This window comes from Coregonus lavaretus (assembly GCF_964263955.1).
Source record: "Coregonus lavaretus genome assembly, chromosome: 3".
NCBI classification, from domain to species: domain Eukaryota; kingdom Metazoa; phylum Chordata; class Actinopteri; order Salmoniformes; family Salmonidae; genus Coregonus; species Coregonus lavaretus.
In genome coordinates this window covers 74,495,979-74,502,851 of record NC_139990.1, presented here as the reverse complement: position 1 = coordinate 74,502,851, position 6,873 = coordinate 74,495,979, and the positions used below count along the sequence as shown (strand labels likewise).

The window sequence follows — 6,873 nt, the reverse complement described above, 5'->3', positions numbered from 1 at the left end:
GAGGATTTGAAACTGGTGTTTAGTAAGACTAGGGCGGCGCAGCTGCCGCCTCATAGACGGGGGGATTGTGCGATAGATCTCCAGTCAGGAGCAGCTCTCCCGCGGAGCCATGTGTATCCCTTGTCTCAAGAGGAGAGGAAGGCAATGGAGACGTACATCGCTGAGTCTCTGAGACAGGGATACATACGGGCCTCCACTTCACCCGCTTCCTCAAGTTTCTTTTTTGTGAAGAAAAAGGATGGAGGTCTGCGCCCGTGTATTGATTACCGCGGTCTCAATCAGATTACGGTGAAGTACAGCTATCCACTTCCTCTGATTGCGACTATGACGGAGTCACTGCACGGTGCGCAGTTCTTTACAAAATTGGATCTCAGGAGCGCATATAACTTGGTGCGCATTAGATAGGGCGATGAATGGAAGACAGCGTTTAGCACGACTTCCGGACACTACGAGTATCTAGTCATGCCATATGGGTTAATGAATGCTCCCTCAGTCTTCCAATCCTTCGTCGATGAGATTTTCCGGGACATGCAGGGACAGGGAGTAGTCGTGTACATCGACGACATTCTGGTGTACAGTCCTACCCGAGCAGAGCATGTAGCCCTGGTGCGCCGAGTATTGAGGAGGCTGTTGGAGCATGACCTATATGTCAAGGCAGAGAAATGTCTGTTTTTTCAGAAGTCGGTCTCCTTTCTGGGTTACCAGTTGTCTGCGTCAGGGGTGAAGATGGAGGTAGACCGGGTGTCAGCTGTGCGTAATTGCCAGACCCCAACCACTGTGAAGGAGGTGCAACAGTTCTTGGGTTTTGCGAATTATTACCGGAGGTTTATCCGGGGTTTTGGACAGGTGGCAGCTCCCATAACGTCTCTGGTGCGCTTGCGGTGGTCAGCTGAGGCGGACAGGGCTTTTGGGAGACTGAAGGACCTGTTTACCTCGGCGCCGGTGTTGGCGCATCCGGATCCCTCTTTACCGTTCCAGGTAGAGGTGGACGCGTCAGAGGCCGGTATAGGGGCCGTTCTTTCCCAACGTTCTGGCACTCCACCTAAACTCCGTCCCTGTGCGTTTTATTCTAAAAAGCTCAGTCCGGCGGAGCGGAATTATGACGTAGGAGACAGGGAGCTGTTAGCCGTGGTACAGGCCCTAAAGGTGTGGCGGCATTGGCTCGAGGGGGCTCAACACCCTTTCCTCATTCTAACTGACCATCGTAACCTGGAGTACATCCGGGCAGCTAGGAGACTGAATCCTCGCCAGGCCCGCTGGACTATGTTTCTAGCCCGGTTTGTGTTTAAAATCACATACATCCCTGGGTCCCAGAACGGGAAGGCAGATGCTCTGTCTCGGCGGTATGACGCGGAGGAGAGGTCCGTTGAGCCCACGCCCATACTACCAGAGTCTTGTCTGGTTGCACCGGTGGTGTGGGAGGTTGATGGCGAGATCGAGCGGGCGTTACGCACCGACCCAAGTCCTACACAGTGTCCAGTGGGTCGGACGTACGTTCCGCTCGAGGTACGCGATCGCCTCATTTGTTGGGCTCATACGTCCCCCTCCTCTGGCCATCCGGGTATCGGCCGGACAGTGCACTGCCTTAGCACGAAGTACTGGTGGCCAACGTTAGCTAGGGATGTGAGGATTTATGTCTCCTCCTGTTCGGTGTGTGCCCAGTGTAAGGCGCCCAGACATTTGCCCAGGGGTAAGCTACAACCCCTGCCTATTCCACAACGACCCTGGTCCCACCTCTCGGTGGATTTTGTTACCGACCTTCCCCCCTCACAGGGGAAAACTACCATCCTGGTCGTTGTGGATCGGTTCTCGAAGGCCTGTCGTCTCCTTCCCATGCCGGGTCTACCCACTGCCCTACAGACCGCTGAGGCTCTGTTTACCCATGTCTTCCGGCATTACGGGGTACCCGAGGATATAGTGTCTGACCGAGGCCCCCAGTTCACCTCCAGAGTGTGGAGAGCGTTTATGGAACGGTTGGGGGTTTCGGTAAGCCTTACCTCGGGTTACCACCCGGAGAGTAATGGGCAGGTTGAACGTGTTAACCAGGAGGTGGGTAGGTTTCTGAGGTCTTATTGCCAGGGCCGGCCGGAGGAGTGGGCGAGATACGTTCCGTGGGCCGAAATGGCACAGAACTCTCTCCGCCACTCCTCCACCCAACTAACCCCTTTCCAGTGTGTGTTAGGGTACCAGCCGGTTCTGGCACCTTGGCACGAGAGCCAGATCGAGGCCCCTGCGGTGGATGAATGGGTACGGCGCTCGGAGGAAACATGGAACGCTGCCCACGTACATCTGCAGCGGGCCATCCGTCGGCAGAAAACGAGCGCCGATCTCCACCGCAGTGAGGGGCCTGTGTACGCACCTGGAGATCGAGTCTGGCTCTCGACCAGAAACCTGCCCCTTCGCCTGCCCTGCCGGAAGCTGGGTCGGCGGTTTGTGGGGCCATTCAAAGTCCTGAGGAGGTTGAACGAGGTGTGTTACAGGTTAGAACTGCCTATTGACTATAGGAATATTAACCCCTCGTTCCATGTGTCTCTCCACAGGCCGGTGGTAGCTGGTCCACTCCAGGAGTATGAGATAGAGGAGACTCCTCCGCCCCCGTTGGACATCGAGGGGGCTCCGGCGTACACCGTGAGGTCCATCCTTGATTCGAGACGCCGGATGGGGGGTCTTCAATATCTCGTGGAGTGGGAGGGGTACGGCCCGGAGGAGCGGTGCTGGGTGCCAAGGAGGGACATATTGGACCAGTCCCTGCTGACCGAGTTCCATCGGGGTCATCCTGCGCGCCCTGCTCCGCGTCGTCCGGGTCGTCCCCGAGCCCCGGGTCGGCGCACGGCTGGAGCCGCACGTCAAGGGGGGGGTACTGTCACGGTTTCGGCCGAGGCTGCTCCTCTTCCTTGTTCGGGCAGGCTTCGGCGGTCGTCGTCTCCGGAGTACTAGCTGCCACCGTTCTATGTTTCATGTTCGTTTGGTTTTGTCTCTTTGTAACACCTGTCCCTTGTTTGTGTTTGATTATGTTCCCTATTTAGTTTCGTTTGTTTGGGTCAGGTGTTATGCGTGATTGTATTTTGTCAGCTTGCCACAGAGGAGTTTGTTCTCTCTCGTTTGTTGTCATTTTCGAGAGTTCGCACTGCGTGCGCCTTTTCTTGTTTTCCGCACTGTGTTTGTGCGTAATTGTTCGCGCCGCCCGGTTGGGTTGGCGACTCTTTACCTGATTTGGATTTACTAAAGTCTGTTGAAGTCATCCTGGTTCCTGCGCTTGATTCCCTACACTCATCCACACACAGCACTCTGACAATTAGCTTCCAAAATGTAAGTAGGTATATCTAGCTGTCCGAGTGCAAAAACCCAGAGTGCATGTTGGAAAAAGATATTGGTTATTTTCTAAACATAGCAATGTGAATGCAACGAGGACTCGGTCCACAAAATAGTTAAAGTGAACTGGCAATAGAGTTGAATTCTCATTCAAAGGGCAGTGTGAATACAAAGAAAACTGAGTTATTTTTTACCCCAGAGTTCACTTTAAAGAGGACTGAGATTTACAGTTTAGTCATTTAGCAGACACTTTTATCCAGAGCGACTTACAGTTAGTGAGTGCATACATTTTCATACTGCCCCCCCGTGGGTAACGAACCCACAACCCTGGCGTTGCAAGCGCCATGCTCTACCAACTGAGCTACAGGGGACTACAGAGAGAGATCAGTTCTTTTAAAGAGGACTATATGTGAAAACACCCTTAAATAGCAGAGACGTATACCAATATGTTATACCCTTTAAGTTTTTGTCTAAAGTGCTTGGAAAGTGGTGAAAATGTCAGTTTGTAAAGGTTGAGACAAAAAGTAGTTGTGTAGATGTGGTTACTAAGCTGTCATTTTGTTATTAGTAGCAGATAATTCTGTTCTGATTCCCGATTTGAATAGCAGAGAAGTTGACCAACATGTCATACCCTCTAAGTTTTTGTCTAAAGTTCTGTGAAAGTTGTAACAATTTCAGTTGTTTGGAAGTAGAGGAAGATTTCATACGCTTTAACTTTTTGTTTAACTTGTTGGGAAAGTGGTCAGAGTAGCAGATTTTTGTCAAAAGTTGGATTGTTCACAGTGAATGGAATGTTGGAAGTCTGGGAGTTGATGATGTCACAATGGGACCTTTAGAATGCTGAAGAAATCCAATGAAAGTGAATGAAGATGGACATAAAAGGACAAAAAGCGTAATAGTATAAAAGATATCAAAAGGTTGTATGCACATACACTGGTCCTGACCGCTCTGCAAATTTTAAAGTTTTGAATGAGGTGTCTAGCTTAAAGCTGCAATATGTAACTTTTTGGGTGACCCAATTCACATAGAAATGTGAGTTATAGATCTGTCATTCTCATTGAAAGCAAGTCTATGAAGCGATAGTAGATCTGTTCTATGTGCGCTATTTCTATGATTCCTGTGATTAAGTTTTGTTTTTGCATCTTTTACTTTCGGTTTAATACACCAGCTTCAAACAGCTGAAAATGCAATAATTTTGGTTATGGAAACTATATTTCCCAGCAATTTAGATGGTACAATGATTCTCTACACTATACTTGCTCGTTTTGTCACATAAACTGAAATTAGGTGAACTATAAGATTTTTTGCAACCAAGAAATGGTGGAGCGATTTCTGCACAGTGCATTTTTAAACGGTGTAAGAGGAGTAGTTTTCCAAATAGTAATAATAAGAAGTATGACGAATATTTAAAGTGGGGACTCTTGCTTTGCAAGCCCTTTTAATAAGAAGTATGAAGAAGATTTCAAGTTCGGACTTTTGCTTCACAAGTCCCATCGAATGAAAATGTCCTAGCAAGCCAGGCCAATGGGAGACGATGAAATGGGGCGGGATCCTCTTTCCGTCTCGTGCGGCGGCGCGGAGTTTTTGTGTAGCGCGTGATGGTGTTTTTGTTGTGCTAATCAGCTGAATGTGGCGTCGTAGTTCCAGTTTGACAAGGCAAAGGGAAAGCCCCCCAGTTTGGTTCAGCTTGCCTTCAAGCAGCGCTGCAAGATCTGCACTACACACACCGCGACACAGCCGAGGAATGCGGACTTCTGGCCCTTTCGCTACGGGATAAATGGCTGCAGCACCCACACCGTAGCAAGCTGGTAAGTAGTGCTAAACCGTGTAACTTCACGTTATGTATTTTAGTTGTTCGAACGACCGGGTTAGTGAAGAATATGATGACATTATGTCCAAGCTCAAGGAAATATGAAGAAATATGGCAGTTGTAGGCTAATGCTGTGAAGTTGAGGACTTTGGCACTCACTCTGTTTATTTTTCCAATATTTGGGCTGCTCAACATTCAAGTTGCCTAATCTCAGTGTAAAGTAGACAGTATTACATTGCTACTGTAACGGTATTGGAATTGTAGCACATGCCGTGAATTGAATTGCACTTCCTGACTGTCAAATCACAGAGTTTCTAAACCCAGAGGCAACAACATCGCAAGACATTCGGGAACGCTTGCGAAACAGACCAAGCAGACCAGGTCCAGGTTTGAGGAGTTAATGACAGTAATTATTCCTTAGTTGTTAATTTTCTCGAAATCTAAAGGCACAACCTTGATTCGAGCCAATGTCTTAAGTAGTTGAACACTCCAACCTCTTGAAGGTGACAAACGGTCACGTTTTCATTTAATTCAGAAACAACTTAATATTGAAGGAGTGCCTTTAGCTGAAGCTATGCACATGCGCAGTTCGGCGCGAGACCACCGTTAGACCCGATTACGTGTTTCTGCGCATGAGTTTCGCAAGCTAACGTCGCCATGACATCACCGAGTGTGATCGGGGATTTCTATTGAAGAAGCAGTTTCTGCCTATCTTCATACTGTACTGTCTTTGGTTAAATTCTGAATATGCTATGCTATTATAGATATGAATTTGGAATGTGTTGTATTTTGACAGGCTAAAATAAGAATATGCTATATATTTGACATTTATAGGCTATATTAGGGTATATTGCAATTTTTTTTGGTAATATAGCCTAATATCGTGCATTTCTAATATAAATTGTGTGCGTAAAATAATTGTGTGCTTAAACTTTTTTTTTCTTGGCTACATTCTTGTGCAATGGGGAAAAAGAAGGATGGCAAAAAATCGTTAGGCCAACCTGCCTTCATTCACCAACGTAAAGTCTGTCCATTTATATGAATTAATGTGCTAACTTGCTCAACATAGTCTTGATCATTGGAGTTGATCATGTTATACAGTGAATCATAGCCTAGAATAGTCTGCATAGGCCTACATCTGCCAAGATGCGATTTACATTTTAGTCATTTAGCAGACGCTCTTATCCAGAGCGACTTACAGTTAGTGAGTGCATACATTTTCTTACTGGCCCCCCGTGGGAATCGAACCCACAACCCTGGCGTTGCAAGCGCCATGCTCTACCAACTGAGCTACATGGGATTTCGAGAAATAACATCTTGCAATGTGATAGCAAAGCATGCATTCATCCAGTTTTGGCTTACCTATATGCCAGTCATCTGTTGATGATGAATTCTGGAGAGCGCCACTGTCCAGAATGAAATTGCGCATAGCCTAGTAATGGGCTGCTTTGTTGGGAAAGCTTGAGTCGATACTGTAGTGGGTCGCCTGTCTGAAAACACACATTACAGTAATGCTGATCGTATGAGATCTCCTTCTTATACTGGTGATATGACATTTTCTGTGCATTAGTCATAGGACATGGTCAATACATTTGTTGTTATTGTCCGCGTTTGACGTGATGCGGTCTTGGTTCCTTTTTAAGCATGTTAAAAGGTACTGTTATCAAGGGCATTTTAGGACAAAAGGATAGACTATACTGTAGGCCTACATGACATGACATGACATGATATAAAAATATGCTTTGCATCTA

The 6,873-nt window shown here is 47.5% G+C and overlaps 1 protein-coding gene across 1 annotated transcript in view; it reads left to right on the top strand.

Moving 5' to 3' along the window:
- Nucleotides 1-4,930: 4,930 nt before the first annotated feature.
- Nucleotides 4,931-6,873, top strand: part of LOC311112184 (transcription factor HIVEP3-like) — a 96,295-nt gene continuing 94,352 nt past the window's right edge. Inside the window, exon 1 of the mRNA XM_084155196.1 lies at nt 4,931-5,120. The gene's annotated coding sequence lies outside the window, so the exon portion shown is untranslated. The remainder of the gene's footprint in view (nt 5,121-6,873) is intronic.